The sequence below is a fragment of the Zophobas morio genome, unplaced genomic scaffold (assembly GCF_036711695.1).
Source record: "Zophobas morio isolate AGI-343-1 ecotype UQ-CSIRO unplaced genomic scaffold, CSIRO_AGI_Zmor_V1 ptg000007l, whole genome shotgun sequence".
NCBI lineage: Eukaryota > Metazoa > Arthropoda > Insecta > Coleoptera > Tenebrionidae > Zophobas > Zophobas morio.
The window spans coordinates 7,394,342-7,409,871 of NW_026972112.1; the positions used below are offsets into that span (position 1 = coordinate 7,394,342).

A 15,530-nucleotide genomic window follows, 5' to 3' on the forward strand; every position below is an offset into this window, starting at 1 on the left:
TAGAACTTTGAAGTTAGGAGGAAAAATGTCTCTTTTGAAAAAATTCTCTAAAAACCGCAAAAAATTCTGGGATATAGATCTCGGCGTACTGATTTCAAAAATATAGTATATTGATGATCACGGAACAATATTTTCAAACTTTTCGGTCTTAAAATCAAATGTTTCCAAAATTACAAAAAATGAGATGTTTCAATGTGATATTCTGAAGAAACAGTTGGAGTTATCGAAGAACCGAGGCTGGAAATTAATTCTAGACCTCGAAATCTACAAGAAAATGTATTTAGTTAAATTTCAAAATGGTTGAAGAAAAATTTCTTCAATCTAGAAAAAGTTTTCTTAAAATAAACAAAAAATTTTGGGATGCAGATGTCGACGTGCTGATTACGAAAATTGTGATAATTCAATGGGCGATTTAGGAAAAACGGTTTAAATTGTGGAAGAAACGAAGAAGGAAGTGGTTTCTAGAGCTCGAAATCTGAAGAAAATGTGTTGTGTTAAGTTTCGGAAGTGGTCGAAAATAGATCGAAATTTGAAGAAGTTATTGGAAAAGTATCATTTTTGAAAAAGTTGTCTAAAAATCCACAAAAAATTTTGGAAAATACAGTCTTCAAAAATGACGCACCAATTCAACATGTTGTTCAGGACCATTTAAGGAACAGAACAAAAATATTTAAAAAAATTCTTTTGCCCAAATGTCGAAGATATTTTTCCCTTCAAAGTTTAATTTTTCCCTACGAAATTTCACCATGTTATTCATCACTTTGTGTTGGGTATTTGAAATTGAGTGCTCTTTCATCATTCAAAATAAGGCATTTTGTTTTTTATAATGTTACAAAAAACTTCAAAATCTTTCTCTATCTATCTAAATCGACATTTTGTTTTTGTAAGTAAATGTCAATTTGACGTATGTAAAGAATTTTTTAATGAATTTAGATAAATTTGTGAATTTAATCATGTATCGTTGAGTTTGGGGCCATCTCTTGAACAGTTCTAATTCCAAAAATATAGCGCGTTTTTTGGCCAAGGAGCAACATTTTCGTATATTCGTTTTCAAAGTCAATTTTTTTTTAAATTTCAAAAATTACAACATTTCATTAACCGATTCTGGAAAAACGGTTGGAGTTATGGAAGAAACGAGAGCTCGAAATGTACAAAAATATTTATGTGTTAAAGTTTCGAAATTATTGGGTTTTCCAATTTTTTCGATTTTACAATTTTTGGGTTTTCCAATTTTTCAATTCAATTCGTTTTTCCTTCTTTGCACCTTTTCGATTTTGTAGTTTTTCGTTCTTCCGGTTTTTCGATTTCTCAATTTTTTACGATTTTTTAGTTCTTCGATTTTTAATTTTTTCATTTTTTAACTTTTCGAATAGAAAAATTGAAAAAAACTGCAAAATTGCGAAACTGAAAAACCAAAAATAATAAAACGAAAAAGTTTAAACTAAGAAAACTATGTAACTACGAACTATGGAAAATCTAAAAGTTGGAAATCAAAAACTTGAAAGATTGAAGAAATGAAAAATTGAAACATCGACAGCTTTAAAATTGAGAAATTAAAAAGTCGAAAAAGTGTAAAATCGAAAATACTAAATATTGTAAATTAAAGAAAACTGAGAAATCCAAAACTTCTAAAATAGAATAATTTAAACACTGGAAAATCTAAGAATTGAAAAATCAAAGTTTGAAAATTTGAAGAATTGAGTAAATGAAAAATTATAAAATCGAAAGAAACATTAAATCGAGAAAATGAAATTAAAAAATCAATAACTTGGAAAACTGTGACAACAAAAGAATAAAAAATCGAAAAATGAAGAATTGAGAAACTGAAAAATCGAAAAACTAATACTGAAAAGTTGCAAATCGAAAAATTGAATAATTTGAAGTCGAGGAACTCCAAAATTAAAAAAATTAAAATCGAAAAAAGAAAATATTGTAAAATGGACATATGGAAAAATATAGAAATCGGAAAATCGGATAACTGACAACAAAAATTATCAAATCGAAAGAAATATTGAAAAAAATAAGGGAAGTGAAAAAACGAAAAATTGTGATATAAAATTGAGAAAATTAAATTGAAAAATTGGAAAATTGAAAAATAAAAATCAAGAATTGAAAAATAAAAATCAAGAATTTGGAAATTAAGAAAACGAAAAATTGTAAAATTCTTTTACCCAAATGTCGAAAGTTTAATTTTTCTCTACGAAATTTCACCATGTTTTAATTCATCACTCTGTGTTGGGTATTCAGTTTGGGGCCATGTTTTGAACAATTCTAATCCAAAAATATAGCGCGTTTTTTTGTCCAAGGAGCAACATTTTCGTATATTTGTTTAAAAGTCAAATTTTTTAAAAATTCCAAAAATTCATTTCAGTAACCGATTCTGGAAAAACGGTTGGAGTTATGGAAGAAACGAGAGCTCGAACTGTAGAAGAATATTTATGTGTTTAAGTTTGGAAATTTGAAGTTGGTGTTCACTTTTGAAAAAGTTGTCTAAAAATCCACAAAATATGTGAGATGTAGATCTCAACGTGTTGATTCCAAAAATATAGCATGTTTATGGTCACGGAGCAATAATTTCGAAAATTTCGGTTTTAAAATATATTTTTTTTAATCCAGTAATTTTTTTTGTTTCAATGGGCTATTCTGGAAAAATGATTGGAGATATAGAAGAAACGAGGCAGGAAGTGACTTCTAGAGCTCGAAATCTTTAAGAAAATGTAGTTAGTTTATTTTCAAAATATTCGGTTTTAAAAACATTTTTTTTAATTCCAAAAATTGCGATGATTCAATTGGGCGATTCTGAAAAAACGGTTCGAGTTATTAAGAAACGACGCCGAAAGTAAAGCTGAAAATCTACAAGAAAACGTACATCATTGGAAATAGAGAAATTGAAAAATAAAGAAAGTGAAGAAACGAAAAATTATGATATCAAAAAATTGTAAACTCGAAGAAAATAAAACGAAAAACTGTGATATCAAACAATTGGTCGAAGGTATATAAATCCAGATTTTTTTAAAAATTATAACTTTTGATTTTGCAAATTTAGTTAAGTTTCGAAAATGGTCGAAAATGAATAGAAATTTGAGGAAAGAAAATTTCTCTTTTGAAAAAGTTGTCTAAAAATCCAAGAAAAAAATTAAGATATAGATCTCGACGTACTAATTCAAAAAATATAGTATGTTTATGGTCACGGATCAAATTTTTCAAAATATCCTGATTTAAAGTATTTTTTTTAATTCCAAAAATTGCGATGATTCAATTGGGCGATTCTGGAAAAACGGTTGGAGTTATCAAGAAACGACGCCGGAAGTGAAGATCGAAATCTACAAGACAACGTATTTCATTGAAAAATAGAAAAATTAAAAAATAAGAAAATGAAAAAACGAGAGATTGTGATATCGTAAAATTGGTCGAAGGTAAATAAATCCAGATTTTTCGAAAAAACGTAAGCTTTGATTTTGCGAATTCAGTTAAGTTTCCAAAATGGTCGAAAATGGATCAAAATTTGAGGAAGGAGACTTTCACTTTTGAAAAAGTTGTCTAAAAATCCACAAAAAATGCTAGGATACAGATCTCGACGTACTAATTCAAAAAATATAGTATGTTTAAGGTCACCGGTCAAAATTTTCGAAATATTTTTTTTAAGTCATTTTTTTTTAATTCCAAAAATTATGATGATTCAGTTGGGCGATTCTGGAAAAGCAGTTGAAATTATCAAGAACCGACGCCAGAAGTAAAACTCGAAATCTACGAAAACGTATATCATTGGAAAATAGAAAAATTGAAATATAAAGAAAGTGAAAAAACGAGAAAATATCAAACAATTGGTCGAAGGTACATACATCCAGATATTTCGAAAAATTATAAATATCCGAAATCATCACACCTGAAACATAATTAATGAGTTAAAACAAAAATAATTTTACCGAAAATTCCACAATGAAGATCATCTTAACAAGAAAATGTCATTGATTTGTCTAATTGTCTAAAAAATTCCGATTTGGATATCGAAAGAAATGGCTCTTCGTTTGTGATTCAAAATCAAAATAAAAATAATTAGAACATAAAATCAATTATTCTAAGTGTAATGTAAAATAATTTGATGTTGAATATTCCCGGGATAATGATTGGAGTAAAAAATAATAATCACATTAAATTAAATTAGAAGACTTACTACCGTTTTAAATATAAAATAATCAATAAGTTTGAAAATAAACCGAAGCTCAATTTTCCTTTTTCGATCTTAGAAATTCTAGCTTTATCAACATAAGTCAGTGATTATACTCTAATTGGATTTATTTAATCCCATTTTAAAAATCACGTAGGAAGTCGCATTATTTTCTTGGCACTCTTTCTAATCGAATTATGAATGTGGTTCACGTAACGATCTCATATTTAACAATAAATCTAACCAATTAATAAACATTATATTTTTGATGTTGATGTACAGCAAAATCATAAAGGGTTTTTTTACTTCATTCAGTTCTTCTACAACGTCTGAATAAAAATTCAGAAAATTCACGATTACACTTACGAGAAACTAAAAAAATCCACATAATTAGTCCAGAAATTTAGTGGCGGAAGCTCGTATGTGAAAGATACGTTCAGCTGCCAGCAGGCAAGAATGTTATTGTTGGGTGAAAGCTCTGGCATCATTGCCCCTAGAAGCAAATACTTGGCATCAATTTGGTCGACATTTTTTATTAAATTATCAATACTGTCGCTAAAACTCTAAATTAAAATTTATGCAGAATGTTAGAATTTCGACTTAAGTGAGTATACTGAATTGAAAAATATTTTTATTATTGTCATCAACAGCAAACGATTAGAATTATTTCCGATTCTCGACAGCTTTGTTTACATATTCGTATAAACACGAGACACTGTATCACATAATTTGTATCGAATTTTAAACCAGAATCGGTAGATCGTTTCTGTGGTGTCAAGCTCAAAGTTCGCCCTAGTTTAAGCTACTCGAACTTGAAAACCACAAATGCTACAACGTTGTGGATTCGTTGTTTCTCTATTAAATATTTTTTTCATTTTTTATTAAAAGCTCAACTGGCAATTGGACATTTTCAGATGTTTTACCGAGACAAAATATATCTCGAAATCTGTACACATTTTTTCATCCAGCTTTTTTCTGACACCTGGACACATCTGCACATTCCTAATTAATTTATTCATACTCTTCCAGCTGCCCTTTTCGGTCCGAACCTCTCAAAAGTGCCTCGTTTTCCGTCAATTCCTATAAAGCTGAAACGTAATTAGCCTCGATGCAGTAATGAAGTAATCCCTACATTCTGTTCAAAGGATAATGATCGATCAGAGCATCCAATTTCTCGCTGATTTGATTTTCGCCTTAATTCCATTTAAAATATGATGGAGAAAAAGATCAGCTCTGATTGAAGTATACTACTTTGTAATTAAAGGCAGAATCGATTTTTCTCATCTCCTGCCTTAATTAAAGACACGCTAGACAAGATTTTCAGAAAGACAAGCCTGATAACAAGCACGGATTAAATTAAGCGAACATAATACGTACATACAGCATTAGAGTAATTAGTGCGATGTAAAAATAAACAAGCTTATGTCAGAGACGTCGACACGAATGATATCACGTTAACTATTTGAGTTTAGTAAAAATGTGGAATTATTTAACGCGTGTTTTGCTATGATCTGCGAATATAACGAAATGAAGCAATAAATTTGTAAAGTCTAGCAGGGAAATTCTCCAAGGGACGCGAACGCAACTCAGGATCTCTTAATTACTTCTAATGGCGTCCTAATTATGGCCCTTAATCAGGGTCTGTGTTCTATAAATTAACACAGCTAGTTATGGAGAATGATTACCGTATTTATGGCAGGTGCAGCCCATGTCCGTATATATAAACCATCTTACCGGAATGAGACAGATTTATTTATGAACTCTGGTGCCTGCCAGGCCGTTGTTTCTGATTATATTAAGGGACTGGGATGTTCGTTGTTTACTTAATCATTTCAAATTAATATTTGGTTCGGTTCGAAAATTAATAGCAACCTACTTCACGTCTATATTCGAATTTTACGTATTTTATTTTACTTTATTTCTGTTCTCTCTACAGTGTGTAATTTTTTTATGGTCCATGTAGCTCTGTTCTCAAATAAAACCTGTTTATTGGCAAATTCCGACACCCAATTTACTCGGATTTCCAAATAAATTCAAATTTCACGGTGAGCAAATACATTTATTAATTACTTTTTGTTCGATTGATAGCACTTTTTACACTCAGGTTTCTTCTCGCTACATTTACCGACTGTTTTTTACTGAAAATAATTTAATTGATTTTAATAGTCTGCAAAATTACATTTCATTTCGAATGGTTTTCAGAGATTCCTTTTAGGTTCGATGCTTTTTCGTTATTTTGTCAGTGAGCTATTTTAGATAGGTGAAGACATAGCTCGTGCATAGTCTATCGAGAGAAAATTAAACTGGAATGTGTTTGTTGCGAGCTAAACAACACGAAGCAATCTTGCGTAAATTCTCGATAATTCCTTGCCGACGCAATTACTTTCCACGCACACATTGTAAACAACTTCAATAATTAATTAATCAGCTCTATTAGCGAGTTGCGAAATTAATTAAGTATTCAAACATATTGTGTGGCCTGGGAGTAAATATTGTAGAGGAGCTCCAACAGTTGCTCCATTTTAGTTTCCATTATTTATAGCCTGGAGCGGCACCGCTCTACGCACTATGAACTCCGTTCTAAATTCGATAAAATTAATAAAGCTTGATGTGTGAAATTCACTATTTAGAAAAAAGCGTGCCGATGACTCTTGCAAGAACGAAAATCGAAACAACATATTTTATTCCTTTTGTGTCTGTTTTTCACTTTGGAGAACAAAGGATTCGGGTGTTAAGAGAAATTTATAGGGGATTTTTCCCTTTGTATTGGTGAGGGAGAGGTTTTATGGGGAAGGCTTAACAACTGTTAACAACAAAATGGGTGTAAGCCGTTATTTTAAAATTTCATGCGTAAAATATTAGCGCTGTTGACTGGACGTCAAATTAGGGGAAGAGGGCCCAAAGCGGGCACCATAAGGAAAAATATTAAAAAAAGTAGTTTATGGATAATCTAGATCCTTTAAATTTTTATATTATAATGCTTCATTTAACCCTTTTCAATGATGCATAACTAAAATTGAAGAAAGTTTATTAAAAAAAAAGTTAGAAGCAGATAACTAAATCTTTACAACTGCCCGCTTTGCCCTACGGGGAGGCCTAAAGCGGACATTCAGCTAGGGCAAACCAGGCAATGGTTAAGGTTGGCGTCTGGTTCGGTTTCGCTCTATACTAAATACATTGAAAACATTGTCGGGGTTTCCGGAATTGCATTTTAGAAATACTAAAGTCTGCAACCAAACCAGAAGTTAAGAAAGCTCATTTTAATAGATTTTGACTTTTCGAGAGTTATTTGCCTCAGTCATGGATTTTTTTAGGATTATAAATGGTATCAAAAGAAAGCTGACACTTTTCCCCAGAGGACCTTCTATCTCAAAATGCAGACCTCTTCAGCACTTCGTCAAAAAATGCATCAATGTGCCGATTAAAGTGTGATGTAAAAGTTGCTCAACTTTATATTTTGTTTTTTTGTAAAAACTGTAGACTAGATATGAATATAAATATGAAGGTCCCCTGGACTGAAGTTTGGAAATTCGAAATATAATTTTTTTAAAGCGATATATCTCGTATTTTTCTTTTTGGTTTTTTCACTTCTTAGACTTCGTTTTATCTTCAGCAAGTTCTTCTTTTATAATTTGTTTCACAGACTCCACATTGCCTTTGTTCTTCTTTTCGAAACAACTATAGATATTTAGTAAATACACTAGAAGGACAAACCGGACAAGTGCCCGCTTTGCCCTGCCCGCTTTGCCCATTTCGACAATTAAAATTGCAAACAACATCTACACTCAAAATGATGCGACAAGTGGCAGTTAACTGCTACCTTATGGTAGCCGAATAAACACAAATTGACTAACGAATTTCATTTTTAGCTTAAAAATCACAAACATAGAAAAAACAGATGTGACACACTTTGCAATATTTTTCAAAACCATGTGAAAATTATTTATTTATTACAGCACATAATTGGGTACTCGCAGGAGACCCGGGCGACTGATGTAAAGTATGCGGGGGGGGATGCACTATGTCCGGGCGGTTAGGGCGCACCATCTTTTGAAACGCCAAAACTAAAGAGAGTGCCCGCTTTAGGCTCTATGCCCGCTTTAGGCCCCCTTCCCCTATGTATTAACCTTGCAATATTAATAAAACTGGTGGATGCGCCGGGATTATTGATTAGTTTTACTTTCAAAAATACATATACAAAATTTCTGATAAATTTTTGGTCTCATCCTGCATAAGACAACCGAGTAAACACATTGTGGTACATAGCACAATATGCACACATTTTTGATCAAAATATGTACCACTTTATTAAAAATATGCAGCTAAATATGCAAACACATATAATGTATACGCAAATACTTAATTTGAATATCTATATAAATAAAAATGGATCGCCGAAATGTATGTGCGAGCATAACTTCAGAACGACTGCACCAAATTGGGTGGTTCTTTTTTTATGTGTTCCTTATTGTCAGGACAAGGTTTGTATATAAGAAAATTTAGAAAAAATAAGACAGCTAAAAAATCAAAAAATGCTAAAAATTGTGTATGGGAATCGCCACTTCGAATTAATTTCAATAGTTGGCGTTCCTGACGGACCTGTCGTCTAAGTGACGTGTCATAAAAAAACTAATTCTTCCGTGCGATTGTGAAATGTATATTGCATTTCAAATCGTTCTTTGTTTTTTCGTAAAAAAAAACGTTTATTTTAAGAAAAGTCTTGGTTAAAGTGAATTTAGTTACACATTGCGAAAGTTTCTTATTAATTTTGATCTGCCATTCTATTTACCTATATATATTCACTCTGTTGGTTTCGACAAAACCTCAACCTTTACCGTTATTCGAGGATTTAATTTGAAGTTTTCAATATTTTAAAACTCTCAAGACAAAATTTACAGATTTGATTGACTGTGAAAATAATTCTTCATATTTTGGCCGGGAAATTAGACACTTTCAGGATTAACTTAACAATATTTAAACAAATTGCTTTGTTTTTAGTACCATGGTGTTTTTAGTAAAACCGTTTTCGGTTTGATTATCATATATTAATAGTTACTTACCATATTTGAGCATTATAAATAATTTTAATTATGTCTAAATTTTATTTAATTACATCGTGAAAATGCATAGCTTTCACCGATCAACTTCAACCGTTTCGAATTTTTTTTCCAAAATTTAAACATTGTCGAGTAAACGAATCATGGAACACGATGAATTAAAGCTGAAGTCGTACTTACCTTATTTTCGGTCTTTTTCGGAAAAATATCGATCTTGGTTCGTGTTCACAATACTAATACAACACATTTTCACTAATATTCATTAATAATAAATTAGAAAGTCGTGAAAAGAGCCCTACTTTTAAGCCAAAACGGACTCTAATGTTGCTGCCACCAAACCGAAATCAAAACGAAACACAGAGGACCGAAAAATGTGACCTTTTATCAGGTAGCTCACGTGACAGTGACGTCATCGTACGTCACCATGAGATTGCAAAGATTATTTTTCATATTTTCGCTCAGAAATTGTACATGTTCGGGGTTAATTTAACAATGTTTAAACAAACTAATTTGTTTTTGCTAACCTCGTGTTCTTAGGAAAATGGTTTTCGGTTTAATTATCACATATTGATAGTTATCATATTTAAACATTATGAATTATATTAATTATGTCATTTCTGCAACTCTTGAGTTATTCTCTAAAATAAATTGAGTGATCCAAACATTTTTTTTGAGTCACTGTAAAAGCAAATCTAGAAAATATGAATGCAATGATAAATTACGAAAATATACTGATGATATTTTGCACATTTTAGATAGGGTTTATTCGTCAAAATCTTGAGATGACGTCATCAAGTTTTTGGGCTTGATAAACAGATATATTTTGATTAAAAACGTACCATGTCAAACAGTAACTTCAAAACGTCTGCAATATTTCAAAATTCAGTTTTGCAATTCTTGATTCAATCAATAAAATAAACTGACTCGGTGATTAATTTTTTTGAGACACTCCCTATAAGCAAATTTAAAAAATATGAATGGAATGATAAATCACAAATATAGTCTCATCCTATTTTGGACATTTTAAAAAGGATTCATTTGGCAAAATTTTGGGCTGACGTCATCAATTTTTTGGAGGAAGTAAATATTATTTTGAATAAAAATTTATTATGCTTATCATATGTTTAAGGCATCTGCAAGATTTCAAAGCACTCGGTTTTGCAGATTCAAAATTAAGTTGTAGGTGAAACGAAGTTCACGGGGTCAGCTAGCATGTTTCATAAAACAAAATGACATTTTTAATTATTTATTGTTAAAGTACAAGTCTGGTAACGTCTATTTCCGATATGAGAATTCAAATTATAATTAAATCAAGTATGTAAGAAAATGCTGTTTATATTGTATTTGCATTTTAACTATAATTTTTATTACATGAGTTGATTATAATTAAATCAATAGTACTTGCTAAGATAAGACTGATTATGGCAAATTACATACCCTCTAAGGAAATAGAGGGCCGTGGGCGGAGTTAGTATTTGTTAAAATAAGACTGTTTTTGGTAAATGACTGAAAAATATTAAGAATAATCATTGGAATGAAGAGAAGGTGGGTACTTCCTTATAAAAGACTCGGCACGGAAAAGTAAAACTTAACCCCGCCCACCCACCCGTTTTCTCATTTCTTTTTTCCGAAATAAAAAATAAATCTTATAGCACATATATAGTTTAATTAAAAAAATACGGTTAGCGTGATTTTTTTTCTTTTTTTAACAGCTTACGTTCTATTAGTTCTCATTCTCACTCTACAGAAGAAAATATAATTTAGCCCGCCTCCATTTCAGTGATTCATTTTATCTAGCCAGAATGTGAGATTGATCTCATACTGAACAAAAATAAAATCGCTAGAATGAGAACAGTACAGGTGATTTTAGGAAATGACGTAGCTTCTAAGAAAATAAAGGGTGGATGGGCGGGGCTAATGCTTGCTTATAAAAGACCCTGCAAGGCAAAGTTACACTTAACCCCGCCCACCCACCCGTTTTCATATTTACATTTTCTGAATTAAAAAGTAAATCTTATAGCACATGGTATAATAAAAAACAAATACGATTAACGTTTTTCTCTTCTTTATTTAGCAGCCTATGTTCTATTAGTTCCCATTCCCACTCTACAGAACAACATATAATTAAACCCGCCCACCCACCCCGCCTCCATTTTAGTGGTCTATTTTATCTAGCCAAAATAAAAGGTGGATCTCATACTGAACAGAAATAAAATCGTTAGAGTGAGAACAGTGCGAGTGGACGGAGCTAGTACTTGCTAAAATAAGACTGAATTTGGCAAATCACATATCTACTAAGAAAATAAAGGGTGGGTGGGCGGGGCTATTCTTGCTAAGATAAGACTGAACAATATTAAGTAGTCACTCGAATGAAGAGAGGACGGATCTAATGCTTGCTTATAAAAAACTCTGTAGGAAAAAGTTAAACTTAGCCCCACTCAACCACCCGTTTCCTCATGTATTCTTTCTGAATACAAATTAAATCTTATAGCACATAGTACAGGGTCATTATAAAATATTGTAGTCAACTCACCTATGAAAAACAAATGAAATTTTTCTCGTGCCGCTAATCACCAAAATGATTTGAACTGTTTTGAAATGTCACGAACGTCCAAACAAATCTGTCAGATGTGTCAAAAATTGAAATGCCCGGTTCGCGGTTTAAATTCATTTTAAATAGAAACGAAAAGACGCCAGGCCAGAGCATTAAGGGTTGCAGTGTTATCGAGCATTTGTGAACGCCACTGCAATACATTTCAGTTTCAACAATTGTAAATTGTCAGAAAAATGTTTAAGGGCTTTGTCATGAATTACACCTTGGAAAGTCGATTGGAGTTGAACAGAATAAATCATCTGGTCTGTTTTGCAAAGAAGCAATAATTTTTCAAATAATGAAATCCAAAAAGTGAGGTTAAGTTTGTCGAAACCAATGAACACGGTAATTATTTAAAAAATTACATTTTTATAGGTACCCTGAAGGTAAAAATTGTGAAAAATCACGCAATGGACAATGGCAGAGCAAGTCTTATCACAGTTAACGAACACTATGAGTACCTAATGAGTTTTTGCAGTAAATAATTTTGCCAAAGTTGTGATCCCGCGAAAGTTCTGTTTGTAAATTGTAAGGAATCGTCAAAATATTGGTGCAGACATGGTTTGTGACCGGTGCTTTTCTCTTGAAAAAACACAACTGAAATCCTTGATCTTCATCCCTACAATAGGTGAAAACTGCTATGTCCAAACATTACCTTCAGCTTTGCAGTTTCTAGATATCTGAAACATGCCAGATCTGCATAACAGGAATGTCAAAGAGGTTCTACCCAAAACACGCCCACATGGCCATCCTAATATCAAGATTTTTCAAAATTTCTATAAGAAAAAAGATGAAAAAACCAATAAAATTTCAGGAGCATAGTGTTAAGAGTACTGTAGCTGATTATGAGATCTCTTGAAACAACAGAATGTTTAATAAAGATTTTTAACTTTCCTAATAGTAAAATTACAATTATTACTAAACAGTAAGTTGAAGTAAGTTTTAAATTAAGAGAATGCAACTAACACCGAAAGAAAAATGAAAGTTACTGAAAATAAAAAACTTTATTGCAGTACCTACATACACTTTCTACATCTAATTTTGTTTATTGATCACATTCATTTACTTGAAAAAGTATCAGGCCTATGAATCGTCGTCTGCTAACCACACACCAACCTTCATTGCGTGTGATGGTGTTTCTTCAAAAGCGTGAGTATTTTCTATACACCAAATTCTGAAGTTCTGTCAGTTGACATAATAGCCTAACAGATGAAACCAGGCTTCATCAGAAAAGAACGACAAATCGAGAATCCCGTTATCGTCCATATCAGCTTGAAACCAACTACACTACCCAACGCGGCAAGGAAAATCAGCTGGTTGCAGCTCCTGAACCAACAAAATCTTGTATGGATGCATATGTAACTTCTCTTTTACGATTTTCTGACATGGGCTGTATGGTACTCCGGACAGTAAAGATTTTTGACAAAGCTTTATTCGGATTTTGTTCCATTCTCATCCTTAAATCTTCAACAACGTCTTCACTAACTTGAGGTCTCCCCGTCGGTTTTCACTTAGAAATGCTACCAGTGTCGTTAAATCTGGCCATAATTCGCCATATAGCGTCTTCAAAGATTCTTCATCAATGACAACAGAACATTTCACTAGATACTCGTTTTTAGACGCCTCCACAGAGTACACTCCATCCCCATCCTCATTTAACACCCCATTACGGTAATAGGCATGATGATTGCGCCAAAGAACTAAAAAAATCATTTGTAACACTGACCATAGTTATTCCTCTGTGTTCATTACCTGAGATTATTCCACAATGATCTGTAGTTTTGATAAAAACTGTTTTTTGAGACACTTATTAAAGTTCTAACAAAGGGGAAGACAGCAAAAATGAAAACAAGACAAGTCAATTAACGCACAAAGTGAGGGAAAACGTACCAGTACAAACGAAAAAATTATTGACATCTGACAGAATTTGATGAAGCGTTGAAACAGTGCAGCCGCTAATGTCAACTAATGTGGCGTTAAAAATAAAAATTCCAATATTAGTGTAATCCTTTCCACAAAACTGAAAAAGGCGGCACAAAATGTCACCAAAATCATGGCCTTCTTCGACTACAATATTTTATAATGACCCTGTATAATACAAAATATTAGTATTTACGGTTTTTTTAACAACTTACAATTTATTAGTTCCTATTCCCACTTTACAGAAGGACATATAATTAACCCCGCCCACCAACCCCGCCTCGATTTCATTGCTTAATTTTATCTAGCCAGAATGAAAGGTGGAGCTTACATTGAACAGAAATAAAATCGTTAGAATGAGAATAATGCGCGTGGGTGCGGCTAGTATTTGCTAAGATAAGACTGATTTTGGCAAATGACATATCTTTTAAGAAAATAAAGGGTGGGTGGGCGGGGCTAATACTTGCTTATAAAAGACTCTGCAGTAGAAAGGTAAACTTAGCCCCACCCACCCACCTGATTTCTCTTTTTTTTTTCTGAAATATAAAATAAATCTTATAGCACATAGTATACTTAATACAAAAAAATACGATTAGCGTTTTTTTTTCTTTTTTAACAGCCTATGTTCTATTAGTTCCCATTCTCACTTTACAGAATAACATATAATTAACCTCGCCCACCCACCCCGTCTCCATTTCAGTGATTAATTCTATCCAGCCGGAATGAAAGTGGATCTTATACTGAACAGAAATAAAATCGTTAGAATGAGAACAATGCTGGTGGGCGGGGCTAGTACTTGATAAGATAAGACTGATTTTGGTATATGACATATCTACTAAGAAAATAAACGGTGGGTGGGCGGGGCTATTCTTGCTAAGATAAGACTGAACAATATTAAGTAGTCACTCGAATGAAGAGAGGACGGATCTAATGCTTACTTATAAAAAACTCTGTAGGAAAAAGTTAAACTTAGCCCCACCCACCCACCCGTTTTCTCATGTATTCTTTCAGAAATACAAATTAAATCTTATAGCACATAGTATAATACAAAAAATTACTATTTACGTTTTTTTTTACAGCTTAAGCTTTATTAGTTCCCATTCTTACTCTAGACAGGACATGTAATTAACCCCGCCCACCAACCCCGCCTCCATTTCAGTGATTAATTTTATCTAGCCAGAATGAAAGGTGGAACTTATATTGAACAGAAATAAAATCGTTAGAATGAGAGCAATGCGGGAGGGTGCGGCTAGTACTTGCTAAGATAAGACTGATTTTGGCAAATGACATATCTTTTAAGAAAAAAAAGGGTGGGTGGGTGGGGCTAATGCTTGCTTACAAAAGGTTCTGTGGGAAAAAACTAAACTTAGCCCCACCCACCCACCCGTTTTCTCATTTATTTTCTTCTAAAATAAAAAATAATCTTATAGCAAATAGTATAATAAAAAATTACGAGTAACATTTTTTTAACATCCTACGTTCTACAAGTTTCCATTCTCAATTTACATAAAAATATATCATTATCACCACCCTCCCACCCCGCCTCCATTTCAGTGATTCATTTTATCTAGCCAGAATGAAAAGTGGATCTTAGACTGAACAGGAATAAAATCGTTAAAATGAGAACAGTGCGAGTGGGCGGGGCTAGTACTTGCTAATATAAAACTGATTTTGATAAATGACATACCCTCTAAGGATATAAAGAGTGGGTGGGCGGGACTAGTACTTGCTAAGAAGAAACTGAAGAATATAAAATACCTAGTCATTCAAATGAAGAGAGGATAGGTGGGCG

General features: G+C 32.4%; 1 protein-coding gene across 1 annotated transcript in view; it reads left to right on the forward strand.

Moving 5' to 3' along the window:
• LOC135124066 (uncharacterized) overlaps positions 1-15,530 on the forward strand; it is a 219,642-nt gene that overhangs the window by 157,931 nt on the left and 46,181 nt on the right. The window lies entirely within an intron of this gene.